This window comes from Hemicordylus capensis, chromosome 1 (genome assembly GCF_027244095.1).
Source record: "Hemicordylus capensis ecotype Gifberg chromosome 1, rHemCap1.1.pri, whole genome shotgun sequence".
Taxonomy (NCBI): domain Eukaryota; kingdom Metazoa; phylum Chordata; class Lepidosauria; order Squamata; family Cordylidae; genus Hemicordylus; species Hemicordylus capensis.
In genome coordinates, this window is record NC_069657.1 from 375,910,391 (window position 1) to 375,929,790 (window position 19,400).

Genomic DNA, 19,400 nt, shown 5'->3' on the forward strand with positions numbered 1-19,400 from the left:
GGAGGGCTACAGAAGCGGGTAACCCGCTTGTAAACCACTGGCCTCGCCTGCATGCCCGGTGGTTTATACGATCGACAAAAATCAGGCTAGGCTCTCCTAGCCCAATTTTTGCCAATTGTGAGTATAGCCCCAGTTTATTATTGTATGGATGTCCTCATAAATGGCCTAGGGCTTATATGTATATCCCTGCTAACTGGGCAAAGAGGCACCTTTCAAAGTGGTGACGATCTTTATATTAAGAAGGGAAAGAGCAACTAGCCCTATTTGACCCCTGCACAGCATCCCTCTGGGGCTGTTGCTGGTGTCTGCCTTGTGTGTCCTTTTGGGACAAGGAACCACCTTTTTCTTATTATGCAATTTCTTTTTAAACTGCTTTGAGAACTTTTGTAGTTGTTGCTGCTCCTGCTGCTGCTGCTGCTGCTGCTGCTGCTGCTGAAAACCAGTATACAGACAGTAATCACAGGAGCAGTAATAGTAAATAGGTCCCTCTACTGAAATGAATGGGAAAGCTTGTGGAGAGCTTTGGGAAATTCAAATCTATAACTTAGCCATCCAGATCAATTCTGGGGGTGGTCCTATGCACATATTAAACTCAATGGCTGCCCCATCACTTAGTGGTGGGATGACTGTGCATATCTCTTTATGTTGCATTAAAGCAACATCAGTTTTCATGAGTTCCATGCACATATCAGGAATCAGGGGCGTAACTACCATTAGGCAAGGGGAGGCGGCTGCCTGGGGGCCCCCACGCCTCGAGGGGCCCCCCAAAGGCAAGTCAAATGTGAAGTGAGTGTGTGTGTATCAGCGAGGGGCCAATTTTAAAATTTTGTCTCTGGGCCCACTCCAGCCTCGTTACGCCCCTGCATACAAGGATATAGATAGATAGATAGATAGATAGATAGATAGATAGATAGATAGATAGATAGATACAATAATTAATAAAAATAACTTCGTTAGCCACCCCATAACAAATTGTCATCTGGATGACTCACAACGCAACATTAAAACATCTAATAAAAACATCTGGGTAATCATTGGTAGACATCCAATAAAAACATCTGGGTAAAGCAAGTGTATGCAGTTTCTCATGCTACAGTAGTTCAGGACAGGACATCGATAAGCACTCGGTATGTGAGAGCAGCAGCACACAGTGGGCTTCTTCTAATAACTCAGTGAGCAGGAAGCTCTGCTGACTTTGGGCAGACAAGCTCAAACATTATACAGTTCCTTTGCTCCCAAGGTTATTAACATAGAAAATGTTACTGCTTTGAACTGGGATTAATTGGTCTTTCCAGAAAGGTGTACTTTACCACTGATTTTACTGAGATGATACTAGGCACTTGCCTGGCAACAACCATCTAACTTAAACATATGCCAGCCATGCTATAAACCATGCCCACCATGGGAAATAATGAACACATTATGAGAATTAATTAAAACTAAACACACAAGATTTTCCTTTTAAGGCATCATCTTGATAGTGCTTGTAAAATGAACTTGGACAAACTCAATGTTGGATTTTGCCACTTATTGCAAAACTGACGTACTTTTCTTCCTACTGAAAATCTGTATTGCATCATATATCATAAATAAGAACACCTAATCCTCTGTGGTTAGATGGTATTCTAAAATGCATGCTGTACTTCTTCCAAAAAATATAATTATGTTAAGACATTTTCCTCTAAAAAGCCAGGATGTTAACCTTTCCACTATTTTCTATCAATTGGTATCCAAAGCTTTTTTAAAATATCCAAATAATTGTTTTAAAATATTAATTCTGGAAACTGCACTAATGTTTTCTGCTACAGGGCCAGTTCACAATCACAAAATTGTTGGAAGGGCAGGAGGGCACCAACTGAGATGGCATGCAAGGCAGAGGAGATGATCATCTTCCCTGTTGGAATCCTCCACTGTTCCAGACACATAACTGCAACCCCAGTCGAGGCAGCAACTTCATGCAGCCACCAATGGCTCTGTCCCTGCCCACCTGTTCCTCCAAGGGCCTGGATGTCTTCCCAGCAGCCCCTGCCCTGCCCTCAGTCAGGCATACTTCTTCTACTACTAGTAGTAATAGTAGTAGTAGTAATATTTATATACTGCCCTTCAACCAACGTTCTCAAAGTGGTTTACATAGAAAAATAAATAAGACATAAATAAGATGGTCCCCTCTCCCCAAAGAGCTCACAACCTAAAAAGAAACATAAGGCAGATACCAGCAACAGCCACTGGAGGGATCCTTGAAAAGGTGTGTCTTTGCTCAGTTAGTAGGGGTCTTCAGTTGGCATGGGCTCATGTTGTCACCAGACCCCATTGCATTGGCCCCAAAGGCACAGTGAGTGGCTGCAGCAGTTCTGACCACTCTCAGATGCCTGTGGGACCTCCTGGAATGCTTTGGAACTGCTCAACCTGCCCAGAGAGGCAGGGAAGTTTTCTGAGTGAGAAGGAAGCATCTTAACTCCTTCCCTACTGCCTGCTGCTCAGTCAGATCCTGACCCACCTGAATTAGGGATCACCCCAGAAGGGAGGGGGGAAGGTAGCCACACAGAAAGGGCCTGCACAGGTAGTGCACAGGAGGTACCTGTGCCTCCAAGACCGCACAGGTAGGTGTGCTGTGCAATCAGTAAGCCTTGTCTGAACTCTGGTTGGATTAGGCAAATCCAAGAACCCTGGGTCATCCTGGACAGCACCCTACCAGGGGCACTGCCTGTGGGCAGGATAGGAAGTGGTGTTACCTGGGAGAGGAGGGCATGTAGGGACACCACTCCAGATGCCAACCATTGTGACTGGACAAGTTGGCCAGAGGCAAAGTCCCTGTCTTCTCCAGGGACACATCGCTCTCTGTCTATCTTAGATGGGAGGAGTCTGCCCACCCATTAATTTTCCCCTCCCCATCAATGGCATAGCCTTCCTGCACCAGCTCAAATTAATTGTCCTCAACCTGATTTGCACCTTCTCCAGTACTTACATGGGGATTACAGTTTTTGAAAGGGGTCTTTGGCCCCCAACCTCTCTGATATAAGGACTGAAATCAGCACTGATGTGAGCCCTTCAACCAAGGACTGGGGGAGAGGGGCCAAGAGCCACCTGTGCCATACATCTCAGCCATACATCTCAGCTCTGTCCCTCTCCAGACAGATGTTACACACATCCCTCCTGTTTCCCCCAAGTGGGCAAGCATCATCCCATGCCACTGGTCTCACAGGCAGTAGAGCTGGCCACTGTCACATGGGTGGCCAGGTCTCCCTGATGACATCTGTTGGTAGAGTGCGGGGCTTCTGAGCATGGCGTGCTGTGCTGCAGCTTGAAGGAGAAGCAATATGAGTGGTGAGACAGGTGTAGGTAGGGTATTGCAAGTGAGTGTGATGTACATTGTTGCCAGAAAGAAGGTAGCTGACAGTGTTTGGGCTTGGGGGCCATGGGGTAGGGTTGAGATGTTAAAATACCTGTGTGTGGCATCCACTCTATCCAGGGATGTCTGTATTGGATGCACAGGTGAGGGTGTGTGGCATGCAGGTAGCCAGGATAGGTGAGATATGTGGGTTTACATGATGAGTGGATCTTGGTTTGGAGTGTCCTGAGCTCCACCACCCTACTTCATATCCTTGAGGAGTGATGCTGTTTTTTGCCCCAGAACAGAACTGAGATTTCCAGTGTGGCGTAGGTTCACACAATCACACCCGTGTGGGTAACCAACATTCAGCCACAATTCCTGTGATCATCAGAATAACCCACCTACAGTATATTAGCTTCCTAGCAAAGGTAAGAAATGGTTTTTGGATTCTAATGTTGGCGTGCTGGTGCTGACCTTATTTCGGGAAAAGTATCATGTTCTATTTGGGTGTGGAAGTCTAATACAAAATAACACCTGTTGCAAGAATAATAGTTCTCTCATTGTGATAGTACAGGGTTGTTGGATGCAGTTGCAGAAGCAGCATAACTGAAGTCGGTGTGATAATACAGGATCCTATTGCAAGGAAGTGCAAAAGTGCAACAAAGGATAACTATCAATAAAAGCAGAATTCACCAATCCATGAAAATTATCTTCAAGATCAGCATGAAGATCCAATCATTAGAATCCTTTGTAGGATGAAAGAATGCCAAACATGGAGGAAAATAAGCATTGCTTTACAGCTGCTCTGCATTATAAATATCAAAAGATCCAATGCCGAGTGAAGACAACACTAGAGAGTTGACATTTTTAAACAGCTAAAAGTAATGTTGTCTAAATCAGTTATCAAAATAAGAAACTGAGCTAGAGCTGGCAAAGAACCTTGAAATGGCTGCTGTGCTTTTCGAATTATTCTGTTCAAATAGCAAACTATAGAAGTGTAGAGTATTCTGAGTGTAGAGTATGCATTTGTGCAGCTGCCACAAATGCATATTCCCAAATAGGTACAGTATGTGATTTGCATGTTGTACAAAGCCAGAAAGAAAGTGGGATTGGAAACTGATGGTTATAGGGACATAGGAAGAGGGGGAACAAGACCTGGTGCCAGAGAATACCTCTTATTTTTTTTCAATGCCAGAACTCAACCATGAAAGTAAGAATAGATGGAAATGCTTCTAAGAAGGTGCAGAGTCCATTTCTTTCACCAATGAGAAACTGCAAAGCATCCCCAAACACTAAAAATTAGGGTGAGGATGTTCCAGACGGGCAGGTAGTATCCCCAGACAATCTCAAGTCTTGGCATCTCTTTTTCTAAATGAAGCATAGCAGGGGACCAGGTTCCAGAGGACTGCCTGTTAACAGAAGCTGCAGGAGTGAGGTCTTTGGGAAAGGGAGATTTAAAAACTTGTTGGAAACCTGCCAAAGCAAGACAGACTGAGAAAGAGACTGCTCCTCCTCCTATGCTCTGGGAGCAGAGGCGGATTGTAGAATAGCAGCTGAAGGAGATTTTGCTGAGGCCCTAACGTAACAACTGGGCAGATGAATTCAGGAAAAATCAAGAAAGCAAGTGAAAAGAGGAGAGTTGGGAGCAAGGAGGAAGATACCATGCCCCTCCCCTGGAATTAATAACATAAAATATTGTTTATTCAGGGTAGGTGAGCCTTATTGTTGCCCCAAAATAATGGGGTTCAAAATAAGAACCCACCATACACTGCAATCTGCATACACCTCAACAGTTGCAGTGTTGACTATCTGTGCTTCTCTTTGAGCTATTCCCAGTCATCAGAGGGCAATGCGAAGGCACTAGCCCTGTATTTACTTGCTGGGACAAAAAATTGTGTTGGCTGAGGGAAACATTCTCCCTCCAGCACACAAATCAGGGGAAATTCCTGAACCTTCCCTCCAACAGCCAGCCACCCCTATACTCTTGGGACACTCTACTTACCCCCTCCATTACTGCAGCTGCTCTTTAAAGAGAAATACCTTTTTTGTTACTTTTTGCTCAGTTGCAAGAGGGGCTGCTCTAGCGAGAAAGGGATGAGTACTTCCAAGTATCAACCATGGCAATGGAGGTAAGGCTTCCCCCAGTCTTAAACCCAGATAACACTTTCTCCCCATCCTAACTTTAGATCCCATCCAAAACTCAGAGACTATCAATTTTCCTGAGTGACTTTCCCCTCAGTCCTAATCCCAGAACTCACTCTTCCTCCCATCATAACCCCACAGCCTAGTCTTTTTCTGCCAATCTGAACCCCAGGGCCCAAACTTCCCTCCCCTGATCCTACACCCCCATATCTCCCCGCCATCTGCAAAATATCACAGGACCCAATGTTTATTTATTTATTTTTATATTTATTCATTGCCACATTCCTTTGAAAGCACCCAAGGCTATGTAGAATTAACAGATAAAAACAGTCCTTTCTTAAAGACAACAAACATAGAAAACATCCATCAAATGACATTTCACAATGATTCATACAGTACTGGAATGATGTGGTTGACATCTGTAAAAAGGAGCCATGTGGGTTGGGAAAATGATGCGGTTTCTCCTAATGCCAACACTGCTCTTCTCCAGGGAGGGATGATGGTGTAGAAGGAACTGGCTGATCTAAGTTGTTTTTCTTTACAAATACTAGTGCACGGGATCTAGCCACAAGGAAGTGGCAAACATGGCACACTCCAGTCGTGTGTGAAATGAATAGCCACCAATAAAAATAGAACAGCAACATTGTCAAGCATATTAAAAATATTACAGGATGGCCCTGGAAAGATAAATCCGTATCTGGGGTGCTGTCATTAAAAAAAACCCCACCTTCACAAGAAAGATCTCTCTGCAAGAAGGGACCCAAAGAAGGACCAAAGGGACAACCAAGTTCTACAAGATAATATTCAACCTTTTATTTCATTTGGTGTAATTTAATATAGCCGACATGTAATTGTACTTTTTTCTTTTCTCTTTTTTGGCTAATGAGTTATATTTATGTTATTGACTAATGATAAATACTTCTGTTTATATCTGTGAAAAATAAAAAAAGTATATAACACAAGGGTTCATGAAGAGTGTCCCCAATTTCAGATCAGTCCTGCTTCAAATCTAATGCTGAAATCATGACAACCAGAAATGTTTATGTTTAAGAGCATGAGCTTGTATTCTTGAAATCCTAACCAAAGTAAATGGTCAAACACAGGTATCTCATGAGTTACCATAAATGGCTTCTGGGTCACATGCTACTTATGGTAATAATTAACTTCCTGAGAAAACTGTGCTCCTTTTTTCCCTTCTTTAAAAAAACACAAAGAACTATCATTTAAAGACTAACCACTATATTTAACTATTAGGTTTGTTTTTTTAAGGCTCCACCGATTTCCTTGCAAATATCAATCTCAAGATGGACACCAAATGTCTAATCTGTTATGTGCGCCAGTGCTGATGCTTCACTCTGCTTTTGAATATAAAGGTGCACATTATAAACATATATTTCATCTGTTCATGTAGACCAGAAAAGACTTTTGAATATAATGAAACTCTCCCGCTCCCTTTGTTTTGTTTTGGCAGACCAACACTGACAGAAAGAAATAATCTTACTGACACTCCAGCTGCGAAACTGGCTTTCTTGAAAATAATATTGCCTAGTTATTATGTGTGGATTTCCACATGAAATATTTGCAAAGCACTCCACAAAGCTAAATTATATATTTAGAAAGGTTATATAGTTTATCCATCTTTGGACTGTGCCAGTTCCGAATGCAGGTATATAATATTAGAACCTGGGGTCATCTGTTGAAGCTAAATGCTGGGAGATTCGAGATAGACAAAAAGAAAAACCTATTTACAAAATGTATAGTCAAACTGTTTCACTGCTGCCAGATATGTTGATGGTCACCAATCCAGACAGTTTTTTAAAGGGCATGGAAGATAGTGGCTATCAATGGCGACTAGCCTTGATAGCTGTATACTTCCATCAGGGTCAGAGGAAGCATGCCCCTGAATACCAGGTGCTGGGGAACAGCAACCGTAGGGAGCAGTTGCCCTCTTTCACCTACTTGCAGGCTTCCCAGACGTGCCTGGTGGGCCATTGCGTGAAGGAGGATGCTGGATTAAATTGGCCTTTGTCCTGATCCAGCATGGCTTTTCTTATGTTCTTATGGGCTTCAGTGCTTGAATGCTCCTCCATTATTATTATTATTATTATTATTATTATTATTATTATTATTAAGACAAATCATACACATAAAAATCTAGCACATCAGAGAGAAGAGAAGGCTCCATCTCTTCTCCTTAACACAATTGCTTTTGTTAAGCACAATTGCTTTCTGCATGCAGGTAGGGGTGTAGAAAATTGGTGCAAATCAAACTTGGTTCGATTTGAACTGGCCCAGTTTGTCTGGTTTAAACCCGAACCAGACCAGCCCCCCCCTCCAAAAGGTGGGCAGTCTGAGTTTGAACTGGATCAATCCCAGTACTATATGGCCCAGTTCAACCCAGCTCGAGGGCTATGCTTGTAAAGGGGAATCTGGTGAAGATCCCCCTTTACAAGCAAAGGGGTGGGGGAATCCTTTAAAAGTGTTGTAGGGGTGACCGGGGGGGGGAGCGAGAGGCTCTCCTCAGCCACCCTTACAACACTTTTAAAGGATTGCCTCACCCCTTTGCTTGTAAAGGGAAAAGCTCACCAGATTGCACCTTTACACCCATAGCCCTCAAACTGGGTCAAACTAGGTCAACTGAACAGACCGTGCCACCAGCCAGTTCAATTGAACTGGTTCCAGACCAGCAGTTTGGTTTTAATTTGAACTGAATCACCTGAACCTGTTCTGTGCACACCCCTACATGTAGGGCACTTTCTGACATAGGAGTCACGCAATCCCCCATCTGTGTTCCACATGATACAGTGCTGGGAAGGCTATGCCATGTAGCGATATTCACAGAACTGGTTATCCCAGTTTGGCTTGTATCTGGACTGGATTCGAGCTGCCCTGGGTGGATTGGGCTTAATCAAAACTGGCCAGTTCTGAGCCAGCTTGCAGACAGGCTTGGGGGGTATACTTGTAAAGGGGAATCTGGCTAGAATTCCCCTTTACAAGTGCAGGGGGTTCCCTAACTTTAAAAGGCTTTCCTTTACCTTTAAACCTGGGTGGGCGGGCAGTTGAAAGGCTTTCTTTTACCTTTAAACAAAGTCCTGCTGGTGGCAGGAGTAGTGGAGGCGGCCATTGTGGTGGCGGAGACTTGGGAGGTGGTGGTGGAGGCTCCTCCAAATGCCCTGCCAGCCTCCCAAATGACAGTCTGACTCTGGGCCAGCTGCGGGCTGGTTTGGGCCTCTGTGCGTACTTTCCTTTAAAGGTAAAGGAAATCCTTTTTAGGTTAGGGAATCCCTGGTACTTGTAACGATCCCCCTTTACGGGTATATCCCTCGAGCCGGCCTGTGAACTGGGGGGCAGTCTGGTTTGACCACCCAAACCATGCTGGCTCGATGTCAAGCCTGACTCGTTGTGAGCTGGCTCGCACATCCCTAATGCCATTTGGCATGATCAATGCGGTTTTCAAGGATGCAAATAATCTTGGTCCAGCTTCTACTCCCAAAGAAAACAGTGGGCAACATCCAGTCTAAATTAGTAATGGCTAAATCCCATTGAAATTAATGGGACTTAAGTTAGTTGTGTCTAATTTGTCTCATTGCTTTCAGCGGTGCTTAGACACATGCTAATTACTCTGGATGCTGCCCAGTGTTTCTAGTACACTTAAACCAGCTTTCCTGAATCAATATTAGGGCTGCAATCCTATGCACACTTATCTACTGAACTTCTAACTACTTTAAAATAAATATGCTTAGGAACTTGATACACAACTCATAATGAATATGTCATCTCACTCTACTGATACAACCATCTAAGGTGGAATTTGAGCTATTCTATATAAAAGAAGGCTCTATAGTTCTTAACGGTTTCAGCTGTGATCCACTACTCAGAAGTGAAGCTATGGAACATATGGCAAAGAAACCAAACACCTAATTTTATGTGTTTAAGTTAAATTAATAGTGCAAGTCTAGTGTTAGCTCATAACCTTTTCATGAAATGCCATTTGTGTGGGTGGCAGGGCTGGTTAAGCAATTAAGCACTTCAAAATGAATCCTATATCATTAATGCTATTACCCTTTAAAGTGGGATTCTTCATAAATAATTGCTTTCTTCTTGGCACTTCCATGAAACTAGAATACATTTGAAACTAGTTCGGTTTTATTTTTCTAGCCACTATCAAAAGGATGGCTGCATTATAATATCGATATGTTATCTTTCTGCCGATAACTGCAGCAATCACAAAGGGGACAAAAAAACCCAACTTCAAGTATACGCTGATGGGATCTTAGCTGTCGGTGACTGATCAAGAGAGGGATCTTGGGGTTGTGGTAGACAGCTCATTGAAAGTGTCAACTCAATGTGCAGCAGCTGTGAAAAAGGTCAATTCCATGGTAGGGATCATTAGGAAGGGGATTGAAAACAAAACTGCTAATATTATAATGCCTTTATACAAAACTATGGTGCAGCCATACCTGGAGTACTGTATACAATTCTGGTCACCACGTCTAAAAAAAGGACATAGTAGAACTTGAAAAGGTGCAGAAAAGGGCAGCCAAGATTATCAGGGGCCTAGAGCACATTTCTTATGAGGCAAGGCTAAAACACCGGGGGCTATTTAGTTTAGAAAAAAGATGACTGTGGGGAGACTTGATAGAGGTCTATAAAATCATGTATGGAGTGGAGAAAGTGGATAGAGAGAAATTCTTCTCCCTTTCACATAACACTAGAACCAGGGGTTATCCCATGAAATTGATTGCCAGGAAATTTAGGACCAGCAAACGGAAGTATTTCCCCCCCCCCACACAACGCATAATCAATTTGTGGAATTCTCTGCCACAAGATGTGGTGACAGACAACAACCTGGATGGTTTTAAGAAGAGTTTGGATAACTTCATGGAGGAGAGGTCTATCAATGGCTACTAGTCAGAGGGCAATAGGCCACCTCCAGCCTCAAAGGCAGGATGCCTCTGAGTACCAGTTGCAAGAGAGTAACAGCAGGAGAGAGGGCATGCCCTCAACTCTTGCTGTAGGCTTCCAGTAGCATCTGGTGGGCCATTGTGTGAAACAGGATGCTGGACTAGATGGGCCTTGGACCTGATCCGGCAGGGCTGTTCTTATGCTCTTATATACTTAAAGGCTGGGTCTTTATCGTACGAGACCCACTTTGAGTCCTGGGAGCTGAGAGAACATGATGGGGCCATAGCTCAGTGGTAGAGCATCTTCTTTGCATGCAGAATATTCCAAATACAATCTGGGGCAACTCCAGCAAGGGCTCAGAAATACTGCTGCCTGAAACATTGGATGGTTGCTGCCATTTATTGCAGAGGCGTATCTAGGGAAAATAGCGCCTAGGGCAAGCACTGAAATTGCACCCCCTGTCCGAACATCTGACACCCATCTTTCAGATAACTTTACCATAATATCAGCTGAAAAATACAAGTCAAGCTCATTAATGTTTTAATATTCCACAAGCCCTGATTCTCTGGATATAGTGCCAATCTGAATATGTGTACAGTGACTTATATAATATTAAATTTAATTTTTTTACTTGTAGCCCCTTTGGGGGGCTTCCTAAAGGCCATGGGGGGAACTGCAAAGGTTCCCCCTCCCCGTGCTGGGTTCTAGGGCTTCACAGGGACCATTTGAGCATGTGTGGTGGCCATTTTTTAAAATAACTGTTTTTTTTTAAAAAAATGGCCGCTGGAAACAAAATGGCCACTGCACATGCTCAAATGGCCTCTGTGAGGCCTGGCATGGCCTAGGGCCTCATAGAGGCCATTTCAGCATGTGCAGTGGCCATTTTGTTTTCGGTGGCCATTTTAAAAAAGTTTTTTAATTTTAAAAAATGGTGCCCCCCTTCAAGTGGCGCCTGGGGCACGTGCCCTGCCTGCCCTACCCTAGATACGCCCGTGATTTATTGTAGGCCATGCTGAGCAATATGGACCAATGGTCCAACTCGGTATAAGGCAGCTTCCTATGCACCTAAAGTGTTGATTGCCAAAGTACCTGTGCAGATGATAGATGCTAGATAGATGATAGATAGGGGCTAGATAGATGAAGCAAAAGGAAGTGATGGAAACCATACAAGAAACTATATGTTAATGGGTGGGACACATAAAATAAATACATACATGGTACAAACTAGGGATGTTTGAACCAGCTCAAAATGAAGGTGGTTCACACACAAGCCGCCTCGGCTCGAAGGTTTGCCCTTGATCTGAACCGGGGGGAGGGCAGTCTGACAGCAAGCCAAGAGCCTGACTCATGAGGTGGCTTGACGGTATACTCGTAAAGGGGAATCCAGCAAAGATTCCTTTTTACAGATAAAAGTCTGTGGTGGGGGCCTTTAAAGATGAAATAACTTTAAAAGTCGCCACTGTGCGGCAGAATGGTAGCGGCTATAGTGTGGGGGGTGGCTGCAAAGGCGGGGACTCCTTTGAACCTCCTGCCTGCCTCTCAAATCACAGCCCTGGCCAGTTGTGGGTTGTTTTGGGCCTCTTTGCATGCCCACACAGTGCGCCGACCAGGGCTGTCATTTGGGAGGCAGGCAACAGGGTGAAAGGAGTCCCCACCGCTGCCGCCATCCCCATCACTGCTACCACCACCATCCCACCATGCAGTGGCAATTTTTAAAGGTAAAATCTAGCACATCAGAGAGAAGAGAAGGCTCCATCTCTTCTCCTTAACACAATTGCTTTTGTTAAGCACAATTGCTTTCTGCATGCAGGTAGGGGTGTAGAAAATTGGTGCAAATCAAACTGGGTTCGATTTGAACTGGCCCAGTTTGTCTGGTTTAAACCCGAACCAGACCAGCCCCCCCCCCTCCAAAAGGTGGGCAGTCTGAGTTTGAACTGGATCAATCCCAGTACTATATGGCCCAGTTCAACCCAGCTCGAGGGCTATGCTTGTAAAGGGGAATCTGGTGAAGATACATCGAACATACACATCGAAGCACTTTACTTGTAAAGTGGAACCCTTGCTGGATCCCCCTTTACTAGTATAGCCATAGAGCCCCTCAAGCTGGCTTGATGGTGGAACCAGGATGGGATGGGATGGGATGGGCTTGATGGAACACAAGCCTGAGCTGCCCAGGGCAGCTCAAATCTGGTCCGCATTGGAGCCGAACTGGGCCAGCTGGTTCCGTGCACATCCCTAGTGCAGACCCATTTACAGCAATAAAAATATCTTTAGAGCTGTGCATAATAGACAGCCATGATGTGGACACACTGGAAAGGGAAAGAAAGAGGATGGAGATGTGCCTTTCAAAACAAAGAGTTGCTTTATTGAATGGTAATAGGGGTACAGGAAATGAAAAAGTGGTTGGTTAGGCATGTTACCAAATTGCTATGTTAGGAAGGGGGATAGAGATTTGATAGTAAATATAAGAGAAAGGAAAACATGTTTTTCATAGCTACCTGAGTCTAGCTCTGGGAAATTCTTCTCTCTAGGGAGCTCAAGCACAAAGTGAGCTCATTGGAGTGCACCCAATGGGAGTGCGGAGTCCGATGGCAGATGCAGGTGGCCAATGCAAAACATAAGAACAGCCCTGCTGGATCAGGCCCAAGGCCCATCTAGTCCAGCATCCTGTTTCGCACAGTGGCCCACCAGATGCCGCTGGAAGCCATGAGGGCATGCCCTCTCTCCTGCTGTTACTCCCCTGCAACTGGTACTCAGAGGCATCCTGCCTTTGAGGCTGGAGGTGGCCTATAGCCCTCTGTCTAGTAGCCGTTGATAGCAAAAGTACAAACAAATAGGCTAGTTAGCATAGAAGAGAGCAATCAAGGAGTTACGGGGGGGGGGACATGGGCAGAAGCATGGTGGCAGATGCAAAAAGCAAATGTGCATTCTCATGTTTGAAGGGGGTTCTTATAGGCAAAAACATACCCTGGGACATTAACTGAGGACTGAGGACTGGTAGGAACCCATCCTTGGATAATGAGGCAATTCTCATGATGGAGAAAAACTGGGCTAAATGAGCCCAGCCCAGTTTCCTCCCATCGTGAGAACCACTGGGCTCGCTGGCAGGCCCAGTGGTTCAATGGCGGCTAGCCTGCCTACGAACCCCTCCCCTAAAATGAGGTTAGTGGATTGACAATCCTCCCCGCCTTGGGGGTCTCCCCAGGATGTCCCACACACTTGTGTGGGGCATCCTGGGACTTCCAGTGGTTGGGTGGCCCCCGATCCCTGCCGCCCCTACTGGCTCCATGATGGAGTCGGTAGTTGTATAGGGGGCGGCCAACCAGGCCTCGACATTTGATTGTGTGCGGGGAGAGTGGGTCAAGCCCACTCTCTCCCTGCACAAGCCCTGCAGGCTCTACACCCTTATCGTGTGTAGGGCCTCATTCTTTTGATTGGGTTTAGGTATCATTGCTCCTGTTAAGGCAATAATATTAGGTATTTATTAGGTTGTATCTGTGTGGCTTCCTCCTGTATGTCCCTTGACCAAGGATATTCAAAAAGGGAGACTGCTGGAGCAATTCCCTGGACAAAGAGAAAGGAGGAGGGAACATCACACATTCTGGCATATAGAGTTAGGGATATGCAAAAAGTTTCAAATTCAAACCGGTTCAAATTCGAACTGGTTCGGTTTGAAGGTTCGAAATTGAACCAAACAAGGCATTGAGTTGGCAATGCTGGTCCAAGTTTGAACCAAACAGAGCCTGGTTCTATTTGAACCAGTTCAAACTGATTTGAACCAGTTCGAGCCTCCCAAACTGGGTTGGGTGGTAGGCACCCATGGTTGCCAACTACCACCCAAACCCCAAAGCAATCAGACACTCCTACGATTTTTAATGATGGGGGGATGCATTTTCCCCAGAGGGTATAATGGGGGCTCGAACTGGCCCATTATTCCCTATGCACAGCAGAGCACCTAGGGGCACCTAGGGGTGCCTACCACCCACCATACACCAAAGCAATTGGACACTCTTATGATTATTAATTATTTATTTTGCATTTTAAAATTTTATTGGCTTTTACAATAGCTTTACAATCCAAACGACATTCCTTTATTTGATTAAGTAAATATTGACTTCCCACTTACCTGTCTGCACAGTTCACGTTAACTATACATATAAACCATTGCTATAATAATTCAAAACATACATACTCCACACTGCTACTCGATTTTACCCAACCCAACCTGCTGTTACTATATTTCAAACCCTGATGAAAGGTCCATATAGTTCTTTAAATAAAGTAAAAATGGTTCCCAATCCCCTATAGGTACCCCATTCAGATTGCATATTTGTCTCTTTACGTGCCAAAGCTTCAATCGGGGATACCCATAATGGAGTTTTACATTCCAGCCATTTTTTATATTTTGTCCACAATTAGACTCCTTCTTAACATAGTGATTAAGAAAGTCTTTTGGCACTTTGCTTTTATCATACCACAGATATGAATGCCAGCCAAACCTTATATCAAATCCTTCCAGATCAAGTATTCTGGGATTTCTTAATGTTATCCATTCCTTTAACCACATCAAACAAACAGCATCGAAATACAACCTTAAATCAGGCAGAGTAAGACCACCTCTTTCTTTAGCATCTGTTAAAAAATTTAAATTTAATTCTTGGTCTTTCCCCTTGCCAAACAAATTTAGTTATGTCCTGTTGTCATTGCTTGAAACAGGCTAACATATTAATTATAGGAATAGTCTGAAAAAGAAACAACATTTTAGGTAAAACATTCATCTTCACAACTGAAATTCTTCCCATTAAAGATAAGTTCATTCTAGTCCATCTTTGCAAATCAATTTTTACTGTATTCCATATTTTGATATAAGTATTTGAAAACAACAAATAGTTTTTGTTTGTCAGCCAAATACCCAAATATTTGATTTTCTTCTCCACTTTCAATTCGCTTATTTCATAGAGTCTGTCATTGTATTTCTGGTCCATATTTTTTGTCAGCACCTTCATTTTACTCTTATTAATATAAAACCCGGCCAATGGCCAAATTGTTCTATTTTTTCCAAGAGCCTTCCAATCTTCCCTAATGGTTTTTCTAGAAAAAACACCACATCATCCGCAAAGGCTCTGAGTTTATACTCCTGTTTTCCTACTTTCGGGCCTTGTATTTGGTCATCTTCTCTTATGTTTCTACAAAGCACTTCCAGAATAAAAATAAAAAGTAATGGGGAAAGTGGACACCCTTGTCAAGTTCCTTTTTGTATTTTACAATTATTTGATAGTTCCCCATTTATAATAATTTTGGCATATTGCTCCAAATATATTGTCTTAATGGCCCTAATAAAATTATTACCAACTCCCATTGCATCCAATAGCTTACACATAAACTGCCAGGAGATGTTGTCAAATGCTTTCTCTGCATCCAGAAAGATCATAGCTATCTGTTTATTGTTATGTTTTTCATAATACTCCAATACATTTAGTACTGTTATTAATGATTTATTGATGGGTTGTTTTTTTCTTTCAATTTTTGCATTTCCCCCCATAGGGAATAATGGGGATTTGAGGCAGCCCCTTCCCCCCATTGGGGGGTACATGGGTACCCCAATGTGGGTTTGGGGGCACAAAAGGTATGGGCACAACCCCAGGTTGGTAGGGTTTATGGGATTTTTAATATATATTTTTAAAAAGATTCTAGCCTGTTCCAATGCGATGAACATTGTGTGACCTTAATTGCTGTGAACTCTGAGTCCATAGCAATTAAAGTCAGTCAGTCAGATCACACACTGTTCTACTTATATGAATAGGGGAGGGATTCATCGCATTGATTCATCGCATTGGAATAGGCTATCTATATCTATATCTATATAATAGCCTATGTTATCTAAAGTTAGGATGGGGAGTTATGACCATACCTGCAGTACCTGGAGAGCAAACCTCACTCCTGCCCTGTGATGCCTTGCCAGCAGGGGACTAGTACTCTCATGAGAGGAAGTGTTAAGGTCCTCCCCAGTCCACTGGGGAGGACCTTATGCTTGACAAAACCTTTGGTCTTCCATCGGATTGCATGCTCATGAGTTGAGCTAACCTAGCAAAGGGGGGCCCACTTGCATGGGACCCTGCTCTCTCTGGTTAATGATAGAACTTTTGTACACCTACCCCCTCCTCTCCGTGGAAGCCTTTCATGCACGCAAAGGAGATTTTGACACTCCATGTGACTTGGAGTAGCTGGGTGGGCAGATTGGGGAAACATCAGGTCCGGGGATGGATCTTTACTCTCATTCAAAATTCCTGGGTTCAGACCAGCATTGTGCTGCATGCAGATTTGCCACCTTGGGAAATAACGGGAGAGGGGAACCCCAATTTTCAGTGACTGGGGACACCATCACAGGCAAAAACAAAGGTGGGCATGTTCAGATGGGTGGATGGGTTGGCAGAGAGCCTGCTTTAGCAGGTTCTTCGCTGCAGTCACAGAGACACGGAGAGCTGTTGCTGGGGTATCTGTCCCCACAGCTTGCTTGTATAGAGCAACTTGGCTGGTTAGCATCAGCCGTCCAGCCACCATGCATGTCTCCATGGTCTGACACTCTCATGAGACAGCAGTCCATGGGAGAGGGGGATTATTGTCAAACATTATTCTGCCCGACACACCTGTCCTCACAGACAGTTCTCATTATTTGTGAAGGGGTATCCCCATGGCCTTACACTCTCATGAGTGAGTGGTCCTCTTAGGAACAGCACCCATCCTCACCACATATGACTAATCACTCCTTTCACTGGGGTAATGCTGATCCTGCTGCCCAGCCGTTCTCGTAAGTAAGCCTAGAGATTGCACAGGTACCCCACAAGGGGAAGGGAATGGGCCCAACTTCCACAACATCACTTTACAAAAAGTAGACTTGAGGCGTTCAAGAATACCTGATTGGGAATTTTTAACCTCACCCTGGGTATAATCACCACCCTGCCACATGTTTCTGTCCCAGTGCTCTAATGGGTTTGCCCTGCCTGTGTTGCCATCTCAAAGGAATGTGCTTGTGAACATACATCTTTGTCACTTCATTTTTGGAGAGCAAAGCATGTAGCACCCGTCTTGCCATCCCATCCCCTTTCTCTCCTGATTGCCAGTAGAGGGGAGCAAGGGACAGAGTGGGAAGAGGGCATGCCCCTGTGTGATTTTGCCATCTGACAGGCTGCCAAGCTCGGGATGGGATGGTGCAGTGTCCCTGTTGCCAGGCAACTGCTTTGTTGGATCTGAGGCGGGTGGGTGGGTGGGGGGGGGAGTGCTTGTAGAAGCGGCCAGCAAGAAGCACCACAGGCATGGAGCAGGCAAAATCCTGGGCATGTCTGCTTCACCATTTCTATTATTACGGCTCTAGAAAGTGAACAAAACCACGGTTATAGTGCTGTCTGCATTCAGACGTAACACTGCCACCAAAAAACCTCAGGTTGCGGCAAGAAAAACTCACAAACCAAAGGCTCAAACTGGAGTTTGGCAAGGCAAACAGCAAGTTGCTTTTGGCGCCAATTCAGACATAACAGAGTTCAAACCTCTGCCCTGTTTACCTCCAGTTTTGCATTATGTGTGAATGCAGCCAATGAGTACATCTGAACACAGTTCAGAGCCCATTTTGGGGTTTACCCTGTGACAATGATTGGAGCAAAGAAATTGACACTGTGTGTCAACACAGTGTTGTCCAGCAGAGCTCAAGGGCTTGTTGCAACAGACTCCTCAAAGGGATATTACTGAGCCCTCATAAGTCTGCTGTGACCAATTTACAAAACACAAAGCAGATAAATCCACTTATATATGTTCTGGCAGGTTCTGTTTCTCCATTAGTTGATGTTGTGGAGGATGCTTGGGTTCTTTCTTGTCAAATTTTGATAGATATTCTTCAGCTTGTTCTGTGTGAGCATGAATTTATGACACCTGGAGTGGTGCAGCCAACTAAGTATTCACTAATAACATGCAGTTCTATCTGATTTACATCAGACCCTAGGGAGGCAGTGGAAGGAAACCCAGAGCCAGTGCTTGTCAGCTGTGAGATTCTGGATGAGGAAGAACAAGCTGAAATGTAATCCAGTCAAGAGAAGGTACTCTTCTCTGGTGACCCTTAGCTAGGGTTAAGTGTGCCTCCTGTTCTGGATATAGTTTCATTCCCTCTGAAGGACCAGGTTCACTACTTGAGAATCCTCCTGGATCTGGCACTGATCTTATTTATTTTATTGTATTTATTTATTGTTAGTTATATACCGCCTTTCATTAAAAACAATCTCAAGGCAGTTTACAAAAGTTAAAACACATAATAAAAATGAGTTTAAAGTATTTAGCTAAAATAACAATCTGATATTAAAATATATAATATACAAATACAGAAAACTATACATGGATAAAAACACACAGAAGCAGCAATAAAACAATCATGTAAAGGCCTGGATAAAAAGCCAAGATTTAACCAGCTTTCTAAAAACTGTGATGGAGTCTGAGGAGTGAATGTCCACTGGGAGAGCATTCCAAAGCCTGGGAGCAGCAAGAGAGAAGGCCCTGTCCCAAGTGCAGAACAACCTAGCCTCCCTGATTGTCAGCACTCAGAGCAGAGCCGGAGCAGATGATCTCATCAAGCGGGCAGAAACCCTTGGGTGCAGGCAGTCCCTCAGGTATCCCGGGCCCAAACCGTTAAGGGCTTTAAAGGTCAAAACCAGCACCTTGAATTGGACCCAGAAACACACTGGTAATCAGTGCATCTCTTTCAAGATAGGTGTGATGTGATCATACCGGGCAGCTCCAGATAGAACCCTAGCTACCGCATTTTGTACAAGCTGCAGTTTCCGGATATTCTTCAAGGGCAGCCCCACGTAGAGCGCATTGCAGTAATCCAGTCATGATGTGACTAAGGCATGGGTAACTGTGGCCAGATCTGCCTTCTCAAGAAAGGGACGCAGCTGGCGCACTAGCCGAAGACGTGCAAAAGTACCCCTGGCCACCGCCTCCACCTGAGCTTCCAAAAGCAGAGCCGGGTCCAGTATTA